Source organism: Lissotriton vulgaris, chromosome 5, assembly GCF_964263255.1.
Source record: "Lissotriton vulgaris chromosome 5, aLisVul1.2, whole genome shotgun sequence".
Taxonomy (NCBI): domain Eukaryota; kingdom Metazoa; phylum Chordata; class Amphibia; order Caudata; family Salamandridae; genus Lissotriton; species Lissotriton vulgaris.
Window position 1 is genome coordinate 621,748,946 of NC_141693.1, and position 24,367 is coordinate 621,773,312.

The 24,367-nt window shown below is 46.1% G+C and overlaps 1 long non-coding RNA gene across 1 annotated transcript in view; it reads left to right on the forward strand.

Moving 5' to 3' along the window:
* The window catches only part of LOC147711337 (uncharacterized), a 245,350-nt gene that overhangs the window by 70,291 nt on the left and 150,692 nt on the right, over window positions 1–24,367 (forward strand). The window contains exon 2 of the long non-coding RNA XR_015295691.1: window positions 4,532–4,618. This is a non-coding gene — a long non-coding RNA (uncharacterized LOC147711337). The remainder of the gene's footprint in view (window positions 1–4,531; window positions 4,619–24,367) is intronic.

Consider the following 24,367-nt stretch of genomic DNA (forward strand, 5'->3'; position numbering starts at 1 on the left):
TGAAATGTGATTATACATTCAAAGGAGCTGTTCTGAACAGGGGCCCCCAGAATACATTTGGCCCAGGACCCCACAATTCAGAAGATGTCCCGGGTGGAGGGGGGGGGGGGAGGCTATTCAGAACATAGAAATCAATTTAGCTATTAGACCACCTTACTACCTCAAACACCTTTAGGTTATAGTCCTGTTTTTCTCAGGCACATTAGAGAGAGCAATTTTGTTACTTAAACCACTTTACCACCTGAAAATGCCCTCTACATCGCAGCCCTAGTTTTCCCGCGTATGCAACGACTGTGACGAGGAAGACCAGAACTCGGAGTAATGAAGAATACCAGTAAGTACTCACACCATTTAAATTGACAGTGTAGCCTTCCTCCCCCTGCTAACTCCAATCTGCTTATGCACAGAGGTGGGGGGACTGGGCAGGTGGGAGGCCTGGATAGTGCTCAGGCTAATGAAACACCAACATTTACCAACGAGGGTAGCAACTGTAGAATTGAACGATCCAATCGATGTGATCCTTGTGTTCAATGCCTCGTAACCACCAGCGTGAATGTTCATCGACGACATGCCTGAGATCTGCTTACATTTTACTCCTGTGAGGTCTTGCTGCTGAGATGCCAGAATCTTGTCGCCATTCAAACAAAATGAACTGGATGAGCTTTCCTTGAAGTGAGGGAGTTGATGGATTTTTTTCTTGCACAAGTTGATGTGTGTCGGAGCACTTTGAGCTAATGTAGAACACCCATTAAAATATAGCGGAAATTTCAGGTACATATTACCATCCCTTGCAACACTTTCCGCCACATGTTACAGCTGCTGGGAAAACTGCCCAGGAAAACCAGTGTAAACATTGTTCCTGCTGGTCTTTACTGCATATCTCCTCTGTCAGCAAATGGTTGCCAGGGACAGTTGTGTAACTAAAGAGAGGAGTGCTGTATAAATGACACCTCCCAGTAATCAGCAGGAATTAATGTAATTCTCCCAGCCATGTGGAGAATGGATAACTCAATTACTGCACTTTTTTCCACTCTCAAGCATTTCTAGCATTTTTCCCATGTGGGAATTACAATGAATCATTAGTTTTTGAAAGAAAATAGGAAAGTCACCAATGGCAGGACAGTGCCCATCTCGTACTAAATTCTTCTGTGCTGGAGTACGTAGACTTATATTAACCATGAACATGCTATACAGACCTGTGCATCTTTGAAGTTTGGAAGTTCCTGATTCATCCAAACATTTTGACCTTCATGTGCGTAGACTATACTTGTCCTCATAACCTTCCGTAAGTACATGATATTAAAGTTCATTCCAGACTCCACACAGTTTTCTTCACCAACACGTGCATGCTTAGGTTTAGGAAATTGGTGGAATTTATCAATGCTCTTGGCTCGATTTTTTCCCTTCAATCTTAATATATTTTCAGAAAATGTCTGAGTCTACATACAATTATCATGAAAACTGAAATCTTATGCACTTTCCCCAATCTTTTTGCAGTACTCATAAATGATCCATTTATAAGTACAATATGTTCAATGTGCAGGTAAGTTTGGTAAATACATAGTGCAGTGTTTTGGAATGCTGACCTTGATTATGAGTACCCTTGATAGAGGTGTGGTAGTTATAGGCCCAGTACACTCTGACACTGCAGAAATGAGAAATACCAGGTGGTATTTGGTGCTGGACTGGCCAAATTTCGCACGCCTTGGAAATTACTGAGCATTTTCTCTGGGCAACTTACGGCAGGAATGACCTGGGAAAGTTTGGCGTGCAGTACTTTTTGGGGTATTTCCCACATGCAGTGAACTCTACAGGGTACACAAATCCAAATCACCGTGCGTGCATGTGCTTGTGCTCCACGCTCGTAATCAGTACTAAACCTATCTAGATGTGTAGGTGCACCATATTTATTACTGCAGTCAAGCGAGTGCGCAATGGAAATCTCCAGAAGCAACTTCCTCCCTTGTTCCACGTGCACACCTTTATTTTACCTAATCAGTCAAGCCATCAACACTACTGCAGATGAATAGCAAGAGACTTCTCCTCTAGCTATTCCCTCGATGGGCCCCAACACAAATCTAAGTAAAAAAATAAGGTCTGCAATATGCATATGAGTGGAGTACACACACAAGTGAAGGCAGGCATGCACGCATTCACAAGCCAACACTCTTAGCTGACATCCCCATATGTAAAAACATTTTAGAGGCATGCCTTCTCTACTTCCGTGTGACGTATTACATTTATTTGTTTATTTTTATTTGTATTTATTTAGAGTTTTATAGAGCTTGAACCAGACCCGTGAGGGTATCAGAGCGCTTTCAGGAAGGATAGGAGGTAAACAAGGGGCATTATACAAAGAAGCAGGCGATTTCAGTCCAGGTGAAAACATTTAGAACAACAGTCTCAGTGCGGGTAGGTATCACTCAGAAAGTCATGAATAATGCTGAAATAGTGGGTGGAACAGGGTCACTCAGGTGCATGCAATGTCAGCGTTAGGGGAGGAATTTGCCTATTAGGAAAGTTTTGGCCTCCCTTTTGAAGCGAGCCAGAGGGGGAAGTCTTCTGCTGGAGGGCGGAAGTGAGTTCCAAATTCTTGGAGCGGCCCCAGAGAAGGCCCGATTGTATGTTTTTTTTTTTTTTGCAAGCAGGCCAGTTGGAGCAAAACGTCTCTGGCAGATCGGGAATGTCTAGCTCCTCCGGATATCACGTGTTTCTGGGCCAGAAATGCCGGGGAATTGGAGTATAGAGCCTTGTGAGTGATGCAAGCTAGCTTAAGTTGGATCCTAGCCTCTAGAGGAAGCCATTTTAAAGCTTTCAAGTGGGGAAAGATGTGGTCGAATTTCTTTGAACCTGTTAGGAGTCTAGCGGAGGCATTGAGGCAGGCTTTCAGTGGGGCCAACAAGCTCTTGGGTAGACCTGCGAGGGTGGAGCATCCATATTCTAGTCTGGAAATGCTTAGCACCTGGATTACATGTTTGTAGACATAACCTCCACTTTAGCCTGTTCACATCTTTATGAATTGCCCCACAGTGTCCCCTCGGATAAGACTCCCGGTGCCCCTTCATTGTGCCAATGTCACATCTGGATCCGTCGCAAATTCTCAATGTAATCACTGACAAAATTACATTTTCTAAATGAAAGTGGCGACAGGAAAGTGGAGATATGCTGCTAAATTTATGGACATTTCATTCATTTTGTTGAGATTAAAAATATTGATTTTCCTTCTAAAAAGAGACGCCATACAAAATTATTCCTTCATTGTTTGCCTGGCAAAATATATTGTATATTTTTTTTCAAAAGCTAAAGGGTGTCAGTAGCCAAGCAGACCCATGCCATCCTTACAATGCTTTGCTGTGCGACTCACTTGCATTGGCAGCGTCTGAGCAGATGGGTAACAAAAAAATTCCCTGTTGAAAACTCTAAGTTGTACATTTTTGGTCACTTCAAAAATCAAGTATTGGCAAAGCCAATAGGTTGGCTATAATGTGCAGAAATACGCAAAGAACCATTGTGCGTGTCAGTGTTGGCATATTGAAGTGAGTCACATTGGCTTTGACAATAGTTACTAATGAGGGATATGTAGATGTGAATGCTACATAACCATTATAAAAAATACTGTTAAAGTGAAAAATAAAACAAAAAAGGTGCTTTCTAAATACAGTGCATGTATAACATGGAGAAATCAATAGGTTTTAGAAGTAAAACAGGCTCTAGTCTAACGCATTGCAAATCAAACACTGCTTAGAAGTGGAAATTATAAAGCCAGCAGCCAATGGCAAGAGAGAGTGAGTAATATTCCACTAGGTGTAGCCAAGGCCCAAATGTATATTTTAAAGATGTTGTAACAGTAGGTCTGGTAGACAGCTCTGCTCTCCTGCCGGACTTAAAACAAAATTATTTTATTGACTGATACATTTTATGAATTTTGGGAAGTTATATTTCTATTCTAAATGCATCAACATTTTACTCACAAGGAAGGATTTATATGCTGTTACCTTTCATTAATTGCACTCTAATAAATGTCTCTCACACTTTAGCTTTCAGCACAGTTTTGGTCATTTCTTCCAATCAAAGTTATTATTCTCTTTTGTAAGGATGCGCCCCTTAAAAAGGCGACAGGGATTCCAGGGAGGTAATTCCCTTCTGGTCCGCTCGCCACTTCCTTTGGTGAAGACTTTGTCCACAGCTTTCATAAATCCCACCTGCACTGAGGGAGTCCAGAATTTTTCACAAAGGTTGATCCTTGATCTGTGCAGTCTGTGATGCCCTCAAACAGGACTAGCATCCTAATTGGTGCTGGTAAGGCCAAGAAGAACCTGGCTGACATCCCACACATCTGCAAAGGAATGGAAGTGCTCTGGTGCAGCTCATGGTGTGACTTATAGAGGATGGGCGCGTTAGACTGTGCTAAATTCTGTAATTATCTACGTGAAATTATATGATGTTCCAAGAAAATTAAGAGACATTTAACATACAATTTAACAAAAATTAACACTGTTATTGTAAATTAATACATGTCCTTGTTTTCCAGCACTGTGAGAGAGCTCAATAATGGGAAGACAGCGTTTTCATCTGGGTTTCAAAAGAGTGCACACATTCTATATATCAACTGGGAAAAGTGAGTATATATGTAATTGTATTTATTCCTGGTGGAACTACACATTGAGGCTTACTCATTCCTTTTTATTATTTTTTGCCTTCAGGTACTTGTAGCTTTGTAAAATTTTAAATAAAGAACCACAAGTCCCACAATGCAAAGCTAAATGGATGATGCTTTTCATAAGTCATGTTAGACAACTTGAAATCTTCACTCTCCTACTTGTGCTAGTCCAGTCTTTATGAAATAGAAAGAAGCGCAGATCAGTTAAAACTTTGGTATTTACATATGTAGTATTTTTTAATAAGTTTTTCTGATGTGGCAGTGTAGTCCTTCTATGTTGATGGGAGCTGTATTGTATTCCTTTCATTGTCCATGGTGGGTGCCAAAAGTTAGTCCTACTTCTATGTCTCTGGCCGTTTTTGGTGCAGTAAATATTGTCACCCTAATCAAAGGAGAGGAGCTGGTATGCAAGTCCATCCGCATGATCAAATTAAGAAGCCTCATCGTTCCTTGGGAAAGAGTCAACTTCCCTTGACCTAAGGTAAGACAACTGCATTGTACTGCCTTTAATTATGAGGGACTGAGACTGTCAGTTTCTCCCATGCATTGTGCCAGTACACATGCCACCCATTCAACCTTGCTTTGCCACTGATGTACTGGTAACTGATAGCATCATGATAGGGTCTTTTCCTCCACCAGGAGGTAATCTCTTTGATTAAAGATCTTATTTGGGATCTGCATCAGATTAGTAGATCTAAAAACATCTTAGTTATCTGCCTTTTAAGCGTATCGCCAATGTATTGATACCTCGTGAACATATTCAGTTCATTGGAATATGTGTGCATTGCACTGTTTTCGCTCTGAGTCCCTGTACACTTTTGGGCAAAGCATATTTTCTAGTCTTTTTACTTGGCGGGAGATGCTATTTGTAGAGACGAGAGAACGGACATAACTCGCCGGCTTCAAATCTCTGCTTCTCATAAACTATCTGACACTCAATAAAACAAGCATTTACAATGCAACGGTTTCGCCTTTGGAAAAGTTAGAGCTATTGGCATTTTAAATGACAAACTTTGAATTTATGTGTTGGTTTTGAAAACAGATAAATAAATGGCATTGTCATTTACATTGACAATAGCTTAATCTCTTGCAAATGTGAGACCTATTGTACCCTACGGACGAGCTCAACAGACAGCAATTACTACCACACACACACACCCAGAGCCACACACACACATCCAGAGCCAGCCACAAACACCCAGAGCCAGCCACACACACCCAGAGCCAGCCACATACACCCAGAGCCAGCCACACACACCCAGAGCCAGCCACACACACCCAGAGCCAGCCACACACCCAGAGCCACACACACACACCCAGAGCCACACACACACACACCAAGAGCCACACACACACACACACACCCAGAGCCACACACACGTTCACCCAGAGCCAGACACACACACACACCCAGAGCAACACACACACACACAGAGCCACACACATACACACACACCCAGAGCCACACACACACACACACACAACCACACACACCCAGAGCCACACACACAGAGCCACACACACACACGCACACCCAGAGCCACACACACACACCCAGAGCCACAAACACACACACACACCCAGAGCCACACACACCCAGCCACACACACCCACCCAGGGCCACACACAACCACCCAGAGCCACACCCACCCACCCAGAGCCACACCCACCCACCCAGAGCCACACACACCCACCCAGAGCCACACACACTCAGGAAAGCAAGCACAATGTAAAAGGAACTTCAACAATTAAATGAATCACTGTGAGCGATCTCCTGCGTTCCTTCCACAACGCGTAGAGGTGGGCACAAGTGAGCTCCGTGCTATGAATCCAACATGACACAATCAACAGAGGTAATGCCAATACAATAATCACAACGTGAAGTCGTGCTGTGGTTATCAAATGTTTGAAAACTCTGCATCCGTGTGTCCCCTCCTCCTAAAAGTATCACTGGGACACCCAATCCCGCTATAGAGAGGGGAGGGCAGAAGGGAGGGAGGTTGTAGGAATGGCGGAGAGGGCGGGAAGGGACGGGCCTCCATGTGGCTGCAGAGGAGCATACGGAGGGGAAGGAGGAGTAAACAGAGCTATGATCTGTAAGTGGATGAAGTGGGGGGGGTTCAATGTGGTGATGTGAGGGGGTCTATCAGACGGGGGCACGTAGCAGAGTTTCAGGCTAGGATGGGGACGACCTGCTTCGTATGGCATGCTGCGATCGAGGATCTGACAGCAACTCAGCACTGTATCTACTAATGTCCGGTTAGACACGGGGCACCTGGCTGACACCACAGAGGCAGAGTCATTGAGCTCAGGGGGAAGCCTATACTAATCACGGGTAATAGCGGCTGCCTGAAAGTACATAGGGAACCAAGCTAAGTCATGGGGGGGGCGAGGTGAGAAAGATCTGCTGATCCAAATTCCGGGGCTCCATGACCATGCTTGTGAGAACAGATTTCACCCTGGAGCCCTTCCAGTGACGGCCCACTTCCTGCTCGCATCCAGCCGCGCCTTGACTTTCCCTCCCGCACCACAGGTGTTATTCTTGCTTGTCCAGCTCACCCTCGGCCGCCTCCAAAGCTGCTGTAGGCCCGGTCATCGTAAGTATCGTAATCCGCCATTGCTGTCTCATCTCAGACCAAACAGGTCCAGACCGAAGGACCCTCGATATAGCACCATAGGCGGGGCTGCCCTGCGCGCTGCCTGACTGCAGTGCAGACAGCAATCATCACAGAAACGGAACAAGCATTTACAAGTGGGGCCGGAGACACGGACAGCGGGAGGGAGGGCGGGAACGGGCACACGGACAGCGGGAGGGGGGGGGGCACTCACCTGGACTTCTTCCGGCGGCGGTCGGCCTGGAGGAATGACCCAAAAAAACCTTTAAAAAAAAAAACACCGCCCACCTCCGCAATGACGTTTGCAAAGGGGCGAAGAGCAAAAAAATCGCCGGAACGCCTACGAATCTGCTCGGGCAATGACTGACGCATCTCTGTTCCAATGGCTAGCCTCCATTTATGGAGCTAGCCAATGGAACAGAGAGGTGGGTTAAAGCCCCATGCTGATTCTCAAAAGATTTCGCCTGTGCGAACACTGCTGCGCAGTGGACCCCAGGCGAAACCTAAAAAGGATTGTTAACCATTGCAAACCTTTTTATTGAATGTGACAACTACTATTTCTCACAGGTTCTTTAAAACTGCCTTTTAAGCAGAGGGAAGACACACTGAAACGTATTTAGAAGTATCTTATTGTAGAGTCACTGTCGCCACCGTGAGCATATGGAAGCTGTAACACACGTCAGCTTTGCCTTAATAACAGCTTAAGATGGGAGTCTGGTTGCACACACTTGGGAGAAGATTTTGAAAAAAGTCACTCAACACTGCGCAGCCCCCGCGAGACTGCGCGACCGGGAGGGAGCAGGAGAGCCATATCTTGAGAGATATGGCTCTCTCCTCCCCTTTCCCTTGCGCTGGTGCGCCATGCACACATCTTATCACCGCAGTGCTGGGGTGTTTGCATGAGTTTACCATAGGTTTTGTACAGGAAGAGTGGGAACAGTAATTTTTATCCCTACACTATCCAGCGCTTTCCTTACTGTTGCACTCTCTGGAGTGGGAATAGTAATTTTTACCCCTACGCTATCCAACGCTCCAACGCTTTCCCTACTGTTGCACTCTCTGGAGTGGGAATAGTAATTTTTATCCCTACACTATCCAGCGCTTTCCCTACTGTTGCACTCTCTGGAGTGGGAATAGTAATGTTTACCCCGACGCTATCCAATGCTTTCCCTACTGTTGCACTCTCTGGAGTGGGAATAGTAATTTTTACCCCTACGCTATCCAACGCTTTACCTACTGTTGCACTCTGTGGAGTGGTAATAGTAATTTTTACCCCTACGCTATCCAGCGCTTTCCCTACGGTTGCACTCTCTGGAGTTGGAATAGTAATTTTTACCCCTACGCTATCCAACGCTTTCCCTACTGTTGCACTCTCTGGAGTGGGAATAGTAATTTTTACCTCTACACTATCCAACGCTTTCCCTACTGTTGCACTCTCTGGAGTGGGAATAGTAATTTTTACGCCCACGCTATCCAGCGCTTTCCCTACTGTTGCACTCTCTGGAGTTGGAATAGTAATTTTTACCCCTACGCTATCCAACACTTTCCCTACTGTTGCACTCTCTGGAGTTGGAATAGTAATTTTTACCCCTACGCTATCTAACGCTTTCCCTACTGTTGCACTCTCTGGAGTGGGAATAGTAATTTTTACCTCTACGCTATCCAACGCTTTTCCTACTGTTGCACTCTCTGGAGTGGGAATAGAAATTTTTACCCCTACGCTATCCAACGCTTTCTCTACTGTTGCACTCTGTGGAGAGGAAATAGTAATTTTTACCCCTACGCTATCCAGCGCTTTCCCTACTGTTGCACTCTCTGGAGTTGGAATAGTAATTTTTACACCTAGGCTATCCAACGCTTTCCCTACTGTTGCACTCTCTGGAGTGGGAATAGTAATTTTTACCTCTACGCTATCCAACGCTTTCCCTACTTTTGCACTCACTGGAGTGGGAATAGTAATGTTTACCCCTACGCTATCCAGCACTTTCCCTACTGTTGCACTCTCTGGAGATGGAATAGTAATTTTTATCCCTACGCTTTCCAACGCTTTCCCTACTGTTGCATTCTCTGGGGTTGGAATAGTAATTTTTACCCCTACGCTATCCAACGCTTTCCCTACTGTTGCACTCGCTGGAGTGGGAATAGTAATTTTTACCGCTACTCTATCCAACGCTTTCCCTAGTATTGCACTCTCTGGAGTGGGAATAGTAATTTTTATCCATACACTATCCAGCGCTTTCCCTACTGTTGCACTCTCTGGAGTGGGAATAGTAATTTTTACCCCTACGCTATCCAACGCTCCAACGCTTTCCCTACTGTTGCACTCTCTGGAGTGGGAATAGTAATTTTTATCCCTACACTATCCAGCGCTTTCCCTACTGTTGCACTCTCTGGAGTGGGAATAGTAATGTTTACCCCTACGCTTTCCAATGCTTTCCCTACTGTTGCACTCTCTGGAGTGGGAATAGTAATTTTTACCCCTACTCTATCCAACGCTTTCCCTACTGTTGCACTCTGTGGAGTGGTAATAGTAATTTTTACCCCTACGCTATCCAGCGCTTTCCCTACTGTTGCACTCTCTGGAGTTGGAATAGTAATTTTTACCCCTACGCTATCCAACGCTTTCCCTACTGTTGCACTCTCTGGAGTGGGAATAGTAATTTTTACCTCTATGCTATCCAACGCTTTCCCTACTGTTGCACTTTCTGGAGTGGGAATAGTAATTTTTACGCCTACGCTATCCAGCGCTTTCCCTACTGTAGCACTCTCTGGAGTTGGAATAGTAATTTTTACCCCTACGCTATCCAACGCTTTCCCTACTGTTGCACTCTCTGGAGTTGGAATAGTAATTTTTACCCCTACACTATCTAACGCTTTCCCTACTGTTGCACACTCTGGAGTGGGAATAGTAATTTTTACCCCTACGCTATTCAATGCTTTCCCTACTGTTGTACCCTCTGGAGAGGGAATAGTAATTTTTACCACTACGCTATCCAACGCTTTCCCTACTGTTGCACTCTCTGGAGTGGGAATAGTAATTTTTACCCCTACGCTATCCAGCGCTTTCCCTACTGTTGCACTCTCTGGAGTTGGAATAGTATTTTTGACCCCTAAGCTATCCAATGCTTTCCCTACTGTTGCACTCTCTGGAGTGGGAATAGTAATTTTTACCCCTACGCTATCCAACGCTCTCCCTACTGTTGCACTCACTGGAGTTGTAATAGTAAATTTTACCTTTCCGCTATCCTACGGTAAAAATATTGTAATTTTTTTTATTAATATTACGCATATATATATATATATATATATATATATATATATATATATATATATATATATGTATTATCAAATCAATCTCTGTTTTTTTTACTTACATCAATTATTTATTAATTTTAAGGTTATTTAAGTATTTAAATTTATTATATTTATTATTTCATAAATGCTTAATTATTTTAAAGCATTTAAAAAAAATCAATATTTTGACCAACTATATTTTTTACATCGATATTTTTGATTCGATATTTTTGTACTTACCTGTTTGGAGATAGGAGGTCGATATTTTGGCATTCTATATTTTTACCTCGATATTTTGGTAGGTCAATATTTTGGCATTCTATATTATGTCAGTGATCCGTGTTTTTCTATGCTATTTCTTGTTTTACCTGTAAGCCGAAGAGGTCTCCATTTACATCCATTTTTTTTACTCAACTCAACTTTATTGTCGTAGTATAAATGATAAAAATTGCATAATACTAAAGTTTGCCATTGTGAAAACAAAAAAGATAAACATCACAAAACTGTTAAAAATCATCCCTAGTTCATGTACTGTCATACATACAGTTTCTCATAAATTAGTAATAAAAATGATTAAATGTACTGACAGAACTAATTTGCTTGTGTGTGTGTGTGTGTGTGTTAAATATGATTCACTTGCTCGGCTAATAACAGTACTTCCTATACTATTTACAGATGGGTAGGGGCAACTCAAAATAAGAACTGCATTGCACACATGGTAATTCATATACAGAACGATATAGGGGCATATTATCAAGGGGGTTTATCTCCGCTTTTTTGGCTTTAAAAGCCAAGAAAGTGGAGATAAAATTATATCCCTATTACCTAGCTATCGATAACACCAGTTAGCGACAGCTAGTGGGAGAAAGCGACCATCTTGGGCCCCACTTTGCATGTCAGAGAAACTTATCACTAATGACATGCAAAGTGGGCGTGCCAAGATGTTAGCGACTGGAAACAGTCGCTAACATTGCTATCTCCTATTACCAACTTTTGGAGATATTCGCGCTAAGCGCGAATATCTCCAAAAGCTAACACCTGCCCTGAGCAGTTCTTAGCCATGTTATCCAATTGGAGGTGGATAACATGGCTAAGAGCATTAGCTCGGTAATGCCTGAATATCGCTGACTTTTCAGCGATATTCATGCATTGCGGCCGATTTTTATCGCATTTGCGATAAACCTTGGTAATACCAAGGTTTATCTGCGATAAAAATCGCCGCACGTCGGCGATACATTCTTGTCTCTAACCAAGCAATAGCGATAATTATCGCTATTGCTTGGTAATATGCCCCCTAGTCTTTTGTTCAAGTTGATGACGTTGGCCTTCAAACCACAATCCAGGCAGCCTAAAGGTAACTAGCCACCGATAAGTTAATCAGTGAAACACATGTTCCATAGCAGGGTTCAAGTGCAGCATTGCAGGTTACTACAGAACAACTAGGAACCTAAAACATGGGCATATGCTTTTTGTGAAAAATAATATATTGCTGTAACCCTTTAACTCAGCACCATGTATTGCTGAAGCAACAGATTCTTTCTAGAGATTATAAGATTATAACACTCAGTGCTTAGTAGCCGATTTTATATTTAAGCCACAAAATGGCATTTAAAGAGCATTTCATATTAGTCAATGCTTTGCCAATATGGTCTATCCACCTCAGTTTGTGGTTGAAGCAAAGCCTCAAATAGTCATATACTCATGCTTTCTCAAGGCCTTGGCCACCATTGATTGGATGCCTCTTAAGGGATATGAAGGGAGACATGGCCATAATCTTGGTTTTGGAAGGGTTTAGAGGTAGATCTTTGGTTTCACAGGAGATTTCAGATATTGCAAGGGATCCCACATTTTGTTCTAGGTGTGAGTTAAAGTAACTGCATTATCTGAAAAAAGTAGTGTAGCTACTTTCCTATTACCCGTTTTCAGTGCATCTGGGCCATCTTTTTCTAAAAACCCTTCCACATCATTCAAGAAGAGGGAAATTGATAGGGGAGGAAAGTCACACCCTTGCAGCACTCCTGAAGGGATGCTGAAATATTTGCTGCAATCTCCATTGGCTCTGTAACAGACACAGGCATTTGCATCCTCCTGGAGATTTCCAATAGCTCGCAGTAACAGGTTTTCTAGCACCAGAGTTCCCAAGGTTTGCCACAGTTTGGATCTGTTTACCAGATCGAACACCAATTTTAAGTCTATAAAAGAAAGATAAAGTGGAGACATCTAAACTTTGATGTGTTTCACGCAGATCCTTTATAGTTTGGTAGCTTGGTAGATGGTTCTAATTCCTTTACAGAACCATGCCTGGGCATCGATTAGGATTGATTTTTTGGGTCAACCCAGGCCCTCAGCCTATTTCAGAAATGTCGCCAATGATTTTGCCCTTACTGTCCAGGAGTGAGATCGGTCTGTAGCTGCTTAGACAGAGCTTACTGCCCTATTTGCGGAGAGGCATAATTATCACAGATCATTATGAAGGAGGAATACAATTGGTAGCTGGTGCTGCATTAAAGACCTTAGCCATGACTTCAGACCAGGGTTTAGAACAGCATTGAAATATTTTGACTGGACAAAATCGGGCACCAGTGATTCACTGCTTCATTCGCCTTCTGGGTTTTGATTGCCCTTTATGTCTATGACCAGAGAATAATGAACCATCCTTGCATTGGAGACCTGTTATTGACTACTAGGCAAAGAGAATCCGCACAGGCTTGATATAGAGACTTGAATGCTTTACCTATATCTGGGCACTGAGATGAATTGCTTGCTTATTTACTCCACTCCTAAAAACACTTTCTATTTGGACCCAGAAGTATTTGCTGGTTTTCTCCTCTGCTCTCTTCCTCAGGTCTTCCTATACCCTTTATTGATAAAGTGACTTCTTGGCTCTTAATAGACCTTTACGTTATCTCCTGGGAAGTTTGAAAAACTCCTCATTTGCTGGCATCGTGTGCCGCACACGTTGGGCCTTTGAGAGCTTAAGCTTCCTCTTTTTACACGACCCATCCAACCAACCACCATGCTTCAAATTAGCGCAATATTTACTCCTGCATGAAGTTGACCAGAAAAAGGAGAGCTTCTTGGAGATAGCACTGTAATTTTACAGGATGGTGTTGGAGTCTTCTTTTGCAGAGGTGTAGATAGTAGTGAGGTTATCTTCTATGGTATCCATCAAACTGTTCTTGTCCTTTAGGAATCTGGCCATATTCCATTTCATTAATCTCCTATATGAAACCGGTATAATAGCAGGTGCATGTACTACAACAGAGGGGGGTCTCATAGGAATTTTAGATCTGAAGTATAGTAGATCATAGTCACTGGGCACTATACTATCCTCATATCTTTAACCAGGTGCCACAGATTGTTCTTGAACAGGATGTAATCGATCCTGCTGGAGCCCCTGTTGCTCCTATATGTAGGCTTGGCTAGGCTATTTGAAGTAGTTTGACCATTAAGAAAGGTGAGTTTGTTTCATATAGCTTATACTTTCTCAAGTTAAACTGTGCATTTGTTGGACATCATTAACATTGGACAGGTGTGAGACTGATTCTGAGCACCCCTCAGGATATGCATTACCATAGTCCTGCTAGTTCAAGTGCACCATCTGTTCCTCTAACTTAACAGGGTAACAAATGGATGTGCAACCTCAGAACATGACAACCCTCACTCCTCAAGGAGATTGTGGCAACATTTCTACAACCGTTTCGATAATTACATAAGAGAGAAACAGAAAATGCACAACATGCCAGTTCAACATTTATTGAAACATTATGATTCTTGAGTAAAATGTGTGTGCTGCAATGATTAATAGAAGGAAATTGAATAATATGATTAACATTATGGGAATGGTGAAGAAGATGAACAATACAACCATTTTTCTGCTTACAGAAGACTATCTGCTAGATGCATCAACGTTCGATTTTGTGAGTCCTTAATTGCGAATTTTAACGATTCACATTTAGGGACTCACAAAATCAGATGCATGTAGGATTTGCTTAAATATTAGCAATTCCTAAATATTCCTTATCTGCGACTCGCAGAGTGCGATTCACAAATAAGGAATGACATCTCATTGATTCCTATGGGCCAAGAGGCCCATAGGAAAGAATGGGGAGGTATTCTCAATTTGAGATTAGCAATTAGCTAATCGCAATTTGAGAATGCAATCTCAAGGGTGACGGGTGTCCAAAGGACACCCTGTTGCACCCCTTAAATTGACCTGGACACTGGTATTGCGCACACACATGTCCCAAGGACATGTGCGTGTGTAACATACAACTTTGAAAGATGCACTCTAGTGCATTTTTCACAGTTTTCGCTATTTACCATGAAGTTTGATTTCACTGTAAATAGCGACCCCTATCAGCGAAATCGCTAGCTATTTTACATTCATGCATTGCATTTAAGGAATCTCAATTTGAGATTCCTTAAATGCAATTGCAAATAGCGATTTATGCATTTGAGATGATGCATCCCAAATGCATAAATACCGATCGCAGAGGGGCAGATTCTTAGAATCTGCCCCTTTGCGAACGGTATTTTGCTTGATGCATCTAGAGTTATATGCTTGCATGCAAGTGCAGGGCTGTAATATTATACTCCTACCAAGCGCATTCTGTAATATCATGCCTAAAATGAATGGATCTGCCAAATCCCTGTGGGGTATTCTAATTCCCCATTACTTGTGGGTAAGTGTCAGCAAGCTGCTAGCCATGGTGTACAGTTGGACAGCATCCTTTGCATGAGATGCCAATAGTCAGCTGAGCTGGAATTCTGGCATGGACCGAACTCTCAGTACAAGAGAAATGCTCCTCTGAATAAACAAAGGGTTGATGTCATATATATAATAACATCCTCCATGTTACCATGCCGAATCCCCAGTCAAGCCGCTATTGTTAATTCTATTGTGATAGCTCCGTCGCTGAGCGGGCAAAAACAAATTAAATCATTTTGGGCACTGAACTTAGACCTTGTACAGAATGTTGAAGGTGTTCTGATAGAGTGCCTACGAAGTGGTATTGTAAGCAAATTGAGTTCGAGGAATGTTATCCTGTATGTGCACGCAAATCATTGTGTGTCAAATGTCATCGTGTTTGGGGAGAGAAGGCAACTTAAGAGCGTGAGCATGGAAAGATGGCGTCCCATAAACAAGACTAATACCTCCACGTGACAGTCAAAGTTGCTTAACAAATTTAGTAAAAGCCTACTCTTTCTCTAGGTGCTAAATTTAGTCGAGTTTGGAATATCGAGTGACAGCAGGTCCCAACTTTCATTCTCATTGCTGTATGGATTGTCCTATAATCCTTTTCGGAGCAGACATCGAAATCTCTGCATATTATCATGACATTAACGTTTATATTAGACTTTATTCTTCTGAGTGTTTCATCGAGTAGTACAAGTTGTTCCGCCGACTTCCCATTCTGGTTGCCACTTAAGCTGACATTGTTCATATTAATTATTAGCATTTTCTTGTATTCAGGCTGTTTGATCAACCTTACATGCAGAAGCCAAGAGGACGTCCTTGGCAATATTACTTTACCTGCTTTATAGTCTAGCTTTGACGATATCTATATTGAGAGGCTCTCCCTCTAGTAGATCTAATTGCTTCTGATGTAAAGTATTAAATAAGTGCAGACTCAACTATGTTATTTTCCCATGTCCATGTCGCATTAAAGCAACACATCTCATGCTGATTGACGAAGAATAGTCAGTCATCGTCCTCAATCTTGGGTTGTAGTCTGGAAATGTGCCAAGATTACACAGAAATACCATCTTCCCGCTGCTGTCTAATTTTTAGCTACAGTAACAGGTGCAATGTTTGAAGCAGCAGGCAGTCAGGGACATTTATTGTCTTCAGCGTGTATGGTAAGGCAAGAGTCTGAGTTGCTTGACTGGTGTATTACATCAGTCCTGTTGTTCTTCCCCCTGGTGATATTCATGTTTTGTGCCTCCATGCTAATGTAACTGACCAACTGAAATATTCCTTCGGGTCACTATTGAGAGATAGTAACTCGCTCTATATTATGTTATGTTATGTTATGTTATTGAGCTTTTGTATAGCGTACAGCTACTCACAGGGAGTGTCCCGACGCTTTCCACCCTCAACTCATATTGAAATAACACAACACAGCTAAAAACAGACAACAGAACAAAACAAAAACAATGGGCAATAAAACAGACTAGGAGTTAAAAAGCCAGGTCTTCAGGCCCCTCCTAAACTGGAGCAAATTGGCAGTACTCCGAAGAGAAAATGGAAGCAGATTCCAAAGCTGGGGGGCTCTGCAACCAAAAGACCGCCCTCCCGCGCGGGCCTTCCTCACCCGTGGAACCACCGCTCTGCAAAGAGCTTCCGAGCGGAGGGAACGAGCTGGACGATAAAAAGTCAGTCTCCGCTGCAGATATCCCGTTCCTGATCCATGCAGAGCTTTATGCATCAGGGTCAAGGATTTAAACTGGATCCTCTTCCTAATGGGGAGCCAATGAAGTGACTGGAGCAACCCGGACGCTCGAGCTCGTCTCCCTAGGCCAAAGATCGCCCGGGCAGCAGAGTTCTGCACCACCTGAAGGCGCTGGACCAGATAATCAGGAAGGCCGAGAAAAAGAGCATTGGCATAATCTAGCCTCGAACCGACCAGAGCCTATTACTTACTGGTGATCTCGTTTCAATGGGACCATTTTGCCCAGAAAACAGTGAACCTTCCTCAAACGTGAGTAAGTAAATTGAATTCCCACAACATGCAACTGATCCACATTCTCAAAAATCAGTTTTGGCATAACCTGCATATAATATTCTACCTTGCCACTGACCTTCTACATTGCAAGTCATTTTCATGATTACAAGGAAACGCTTGGGTTGACCAGTTCATTCTACGTGAGCTTATCAGGCAAAGTGCAGGTACTGCATGGAGTCGTTTCAGTAGGCGAGACTAATTCAAAGGCACCGGATTATATGGGTTTGGGAAAAGGTCCACAATAGTCAATGCAGTCCACTACTCATCATAATGGATGATAGATTCTATGTCTGGTATGATCTTATTATAACATCTGGATGCTTCTGCTGGAACTCAACCGCCATTGGATGTAGAGAGGTTCCGGTTCCCAAAAAAGAGGATGCTCTTGATGTCATTGCCTGTCCGCACTGTGCTGTTGCGTCCATGCCTTAGTTTGGTCGAACTTGGTGCTGGATTGTCTTGAGGGCTCCTCCCCTCCTTTCATTTTACCCTGGGATCAGAAATTTCCACAGCCCCCTGTAATTTGTAATGGATTTCTGTGACTGCTTGATAGACCTTTTGAACCTGTCCTTCCTTCTACTCTATGGTTTACTTAATCCCTTCAGTGGGGCCCCCTGTCCTGGGACAATCAGTGCCCTCACTCCCTTGTGTCTAAAAATAAGGTATAGCTACTGTGGGTCCTCGAACGTTTCAACTGGATCTTTAAACAGGTCACTTAAGCAGTACATTTCATCTTCCTTGGCTGTATCACAGTTGGGCGTGTCTGGCAGGGTGTTATTTCTTTTGCCTTCAGTGCTTCTATTACTCTGCTCAATGGCCCTTTTCCTTTTGCCTTTGTCCCCTCTTTGCGCGTTCTTGATCTTATCTTCATTAAAGGGTGTGAGGTTAAACCATCCTTGCTACCTATTGAACGCCCAGTATTGGTCACATGACTCCAAGTTCTGGCAGCTTTCGTATCTACTATCATAACCTCTTACACAGAATAGATGGCTCAAGTTGCTCCCTCGTCTCTACTGTAGGCCTTGCCACAGGCCCTGTAACATTATTCGTACCACTCATACCGTTGCCTAAGAGATTGACTTGGGTTGCTTTTGTCCTGTCACCATGAGCTGATTTTGCAACGCCTTCTCTTTTGTTTGCTCCAACTTCTCCCCATTGCTATTATATCATTGGTGCACACATGGAGAAAAGGAGAACTCCTGGTTAGCTGATCTGGGCAGAGGAATCCATATTAGTCTTTATCAAGGCTGTTTGCATGCACACAACACAAGTGTTAGCAATTCAGTGTTGTAGTCAGTATCCTGTATAGGAGCTTCCGGATCCTCTCGAGTGCTTGCAAAGATCTAGAAACTATAGTGTCCTGGTTCACTTGCTGATGTGAACGTGTGGACTAGTAAACTCTGCAACAAGGTGTCTTGTACTCCAGATGAAAAATACATTGAAGATCTTGACACTGTTGCTAGAGTCTCTGATGGGTCCATATTAATTTCTGCACTCTCAGGTCTCAATAATGACATTTCAGTTGAGCACATTTGTCTGTATGTTTAATAGGTGGATGGGAACATCTGGGCAGGTCAAATCATTTACCAGAGAAACGATCACTTGTGTTGCAACTAGCTAGCTTTTTGATGCTTGATAGACTTTATGTATTCTCTTGGTCATACAGGTCTAAAGCAGGAAAGGTCAGAAAGACTGGGGAAGAGGCAGGGGGAAATGATGCATTATGTATGCCATATGTTATCTCTCCAGTGATTCCAGTTGCTGTTACACTAGCTGCCACCACTAGATTGCAATGTTAACCTGGGCTAATTAACCAACAGAGGGTAACATAACCCTCTTGGGAGTTGAGATCTTGCAGGAAGTTCGTGTCCGTCATCTGTTTCCCAGGAGTTGCTCCCTTCTTTGGTACTTCTGTATCAACATATATTGATTCGTTCTTTATGTCACTGGTGGTTTCATTATGCACATATTTTCTGGAACTACACATCTGGGCTGTCACTGTACCAGGTATAAAACAGGATGCAGCAGCCACAGTACAAGTTTGAGAAGAATGGACAGACTGGACAGGTGCATCAATAGTCACAGTCATAATTTGGTCTCTGTCTGTGATTAATTTTGCCCTAGACCTGTTATAGGGGTTTTCTCATGAGTTTCTGTTTCATTTGATGAGACTATGGCCCCAGTTTTGAGGGTTGGAGATTGAGTCAGTTGTTTTGGAGCACATTCTACTTCACCTGCCTTCAGGCTCAAATCTTCTATACAGTCTCTATGGCTCGCACAATGGCCTCAGCTGCCTCCTTAGTGCATGATCAGACTCCTCACCCATGCACACAAGTCTCTCCACGACCAAGGCCCCAAGTACCAGAACAACCGCCTGACCTTCTACATGCCCACCCGCCAGCTAAGGTCGACCAGCCTCGCCCTCACCGCCGTTCCTCACATCCGCAGAGCCACCGCCGTAGGAAGATCCTTGTCTTACCTGGCAGCCAAGACATGGAACTCCCTCCCCATCCACCTTCGGCTAACCCAGGACCATCTCACCTTTTCGAGCAGTAGCGGACCCCTCTCCCCCAGCGCCGTGAGACCCTTCCGGGTGAGTAGCGCGCTCTATAAATGTCATGATTGATTGATGGGACACCCCCGCGCCGCACGGCCACCAGCTGCTGCGTGTGCCCCTCTGCCCTGCCCTACAGCCTCGCTGCCGCTGCCGCTGACCACGCCCCCTCCTGGCGTGGTTCGTGCGTGCCTGCCGGCTTGCTTTCTCCTTTAGCCTTCTGGTCTTGTTTTGCCTCCATTTGTGCCTGTGTTATTGTATTTTGGTGTAATCTTCGTATTTTTTCTTTTTTGTACAACGTGTGTTCTCCTTCCTAGTTGCCCGCCTACCTCGCCGACCCCCGCACTCCCTCCCCGCTTCCCGCCACCGCTGTTTGCCCCGCCCCTTTTTCCTTTCTGTACCCTCCCCGCTCCCGCCTCCCAGCTGCTCCGCCCACCCGCGCACTTGGCCTTATATGGCGACCGTGCGACGCAGGTGAGTGTGACCCACTTGTGGGACACCCCCGCGCCGCACGGCCACCAGCTGCTGCGTGTGCCCCTCTGCCCTGCCCTACAGCCTCGCTGCCGCTGCCGCTGACCACGCCCCCTCCTGGCGTGGTTCGTGCGTGCCTGCCGGCTTGCTTTCTCCTTTAGCCTTCTGGTCTTGTTTTGCCTCCATTTGTGCCTGTGTTATTGTATTTTGGTGTAATCTTCGTATTTTTTCTTTTTTGTACAACGTGTGTTCTCCTTCCTAGTTGCCCGCCTACCTCGCCGACCCCCGCACTCCCTCCCCGCTTCCCGCCACCGCCGTTTGCCCCGCCCCTTTTTCCTTTCTGTACCCTCCCCGCTCCCGCCTCCCAGCTGCTCCGCCCACCCGCGCACTTCGCCTTATATGGCGACCGTGCGAACGCGCAGCGGTCACGCGCAGCGGGCGCGCCGATTGTGTGCCGAAGGCGCGCCAAAGGTAAGCCCGTCTGCGCCCGTCCGCGACCGGATCGCGACCAGCGCCAGGACCCCTGGCCCCCGAAGACCCCGACCGACCCGCCTGACGTACTCCGCCGCCACCCTCATCGCACTCAACACCGGCCGACTCCCAGAATGCCATCAAGCCACTCCACGACGTACCCACGGACCTTTCAGCTGCCACGCCTGTAAATTCACCTGCATCCGGACCTGCCTCGCTCCAGCACCCGCCAAGTCGAACACCAGCAGCACCCACCTCAAGTGCATCCTGCTCAACACCCGCTCCGTCCACAGACACGCCATCGAACTCTGGAACCTTCTAGACGCCACAGCCCTGGACGTTGCCTTCCTCACTGAGACCTGGATGAACGCCTCTTCAGCTCCCGACATCGCCATCGCTATCCCAGAGGGCTACAAGATCGTCCGGAGGGACCGCAACGCCAACCAGATGGGAGGAGGCATCGCCATCATCCACAGGAACACCATCCGTCTCACGACCAGCACCGACAACACCCTGACCACCGCCGAACACCTGCATTTCCAGATCCACACCAACCCGAACACCACCCTCAGAGGCACCCTGATCTACCGACCCCCTGGACCACGCACACAATTCAGCGAGGACATCGCCAACTTCGTCAGCCCGCATGCCCTCCCCTCCGCTGACTACATCCTCCTGGGGGACCTCAACTTCCACCTGGAGAACAGCAACGACCGCAACACCAGCACCCTGCTCGACAACCTCGCCAATCTTGGACTCAAGCAACTGGTGTCCACCCCCACCCACCTCGCCGGACACACACTCGACGCAGTCTTCTCTTCCAGCACAGACATCGACTTCAGCCACGCCACAGAGCTTCAATGGACGGACCACAGCTGCGTCCACTTCACCTTCAAGAGAACGACGACCCACCACCACCAGCAACAGGCCGCCCGCAGAAGCTGGAACAAGATCACAGCAGACCTGCTCGCCACCTCCCTGAGCCAGCACCCTCCTGCCAGCTCAGCGAACCCCAGCCAGGCTGCCGACAACCTCACGAAGTGGATCAGCATCTGCACGGACGAGTTCGCCCTGCTGAGGACCCCGCCCAGCAGACCCGGCAGCAAGAAAGCCCCGTGGTTCACCGACGAACTCAGGAGCTCCAAGAAGAACTGCCGAGCCCTCGAGAAAGTCTGGAGAAGGGAACCTACACCGGACAACAGGACCTCCTTCAAGCTTGCCACCCGGAAGCACAACCAGCTGATCCGCGCCGCCAAGAAAACAGCATTCAAGGACCGGTTGGACAACAACGCACACAACTGCAAGGAACTCTTCAACATCGTGAAAGAGCTTTCCAACCCCAGCGCAGGAAACAACGACATCACCCCATCGCAAGACCTCTGCAACTCCCTCGCTTCATACTTCCACAACAAGATCGCAGACATACACAACAGCTTCAACAACCAACCAACGCACACCATAACCGAACAACCACCCCCCACCACCACCCTCCACGCCTGGACCCCGATCAGCACCGAAGACACCATCCGCACGATGAACTCCATCCACTCCGGATCACCGACCGACCCCTGCCCTCACCACGTCTTCAACAAGGCCGACGCTGTCATCGCACCCCACCTGCGAGACATCATCAACACATCCTTCGACACCGCCACCTTCCCTGAGAGCTGGAAACACGCCGAACTCAGCGCTCTACTCAAGAAACCAACAGCGGACCCCACCGAACTCAAGAACCACCGCCCCATCTCGCTCCTCCCGTTTCCAGCCAAAGTCATCGAAAAGACCGTCAACAAGCAGATGGTCGCCTTCCTCGAGACGAACGGATCCCTCGACCCCTCACAGTCCGGCTTCCGAGCCAATCACAGCACCGAGACCGCCCTCATCGCCGCCACCGATGACATCCGAGCCCTGATGGACAATGGAGAAACAGCGGCCCTCATCCTCCTAGACCTCTCCGCGGCATTCGACACGGTCTGCCACCGCACCCTAGTCCAGCGCCTCAGCAACATCGGGATCCAGGACAAGGCGCTGGAATGGATCATCTCCTTCCTCGACGGAAGAACACAGAGAGTCCGCCTACCACCGTACAAGTCAGAGGCCTCCGAAGTCATCTGCGGCGTCCCTCAAGGTTCATCTCTGAGCCCCACCCTCTTCAACGTCTACATGAGCCCCCTCGCGGCCATCGTACGCAAACACAACCTCAGCATAATCTCCTACGCCGACGACACCCAGCTGATCCTCTCCCTGACCAACGACCCCACCTCCGCCAGAGCCGACCTGCACGAAGGGATGAAAGAGGTAGCCGAGTGGATGACGACCAGCCGCCTGAAACTGAACTCCGACAAGACGGAGGTCCTCATCCTGGGCTCTTCACCCTCCGCCTGGGACGACTCCTGGTGGCCTCCCGCCCTGGGCACCGCACCCAAACCGACAGACCATGCACGCAACCTTGGCTTCATCCTGGACTCCTCCCTCTCCATGACCAGGCAAGTCAACAACGTCTCCTCGGCGTGCTTCAACATCCTACGCATGCTACGGAAGATCTTCTGGTGGATCCCCACCGAGACCAGGAAGACCGTCACCCAGGCCCTCGTCACCAGCCGACTGGACTACGGCAACGCCCTCTACGCCGGTACCACCGCCAAGCTCCAGAAGAGACTCCAGCGGATCAAGAACGCCTCAGCCACACTCATCCTCGACATCCCACGAACCAGCCACATCACCGGACATCTGAGAGACCTTCACTGGCTCCCCGTCAACAAAAGAATCACCTTCCGCCTCCTCACCCACGCACACAAAGCCCTACACGACCAAGGCCCGAGCTACCTCAACAGCCGGATCAACTTCTACGCTCCCAAACGCCACCTCCGATCAGCCAACCACGCCCTCGCCGCCGTCCCCCGCATCCGAAGAGCGACTACAGGAGGAAGGTCCTTCTCCTACCTGGCCGCCAAGACCTGGAACTCCCTCCCGACCGACCTGCGCCTGACCCAAGACCACCTCTCCTTCAGGAAGAAGCTGAAGACCTGGCTGTTCGAGCAGTAGCGGCACCCCCCCCCCCCCAGCGCCTTGAGACCCTACGGGTATGTAGCGCGCTATATAAGTGTCACTGATTGATTGATTGATGATCCACTGGAAAACAAGTTTTCAGGCAAAGAATTTGGGATTTTGACAGAGTGCTGAACACAATCATGCCTTCTTGTTTGGAAGGCCATCCATGACTGTCCTGGACGCACACAAAAAGCTAATATGGCAGGAGATGCATCAGAAAATAGATAATGTAAGAGTACCCAGTGCATCATAAATCACATTACATTAAAAAAATGGCTCAAAATTACATGACGCGAATAACAGCTTCTTGAGTCTGGTTCCTTAGTTCAATTATCGTGCTCCTGCAATGGAGTTTTTATCCAATTGAACTCACATTTTTCTCGAGCCTTTAAAAATGAAGAAAGCAGGGATGGAAAAGAACCAAAGGACTGAGATAAGGAGACAAGAAGTGTAGGGAGGTGGAAGAAAGAGGTATGAATTTGCATCCATGAAATTTCTCTTACTTTTTCCTATTTTGGTCTTT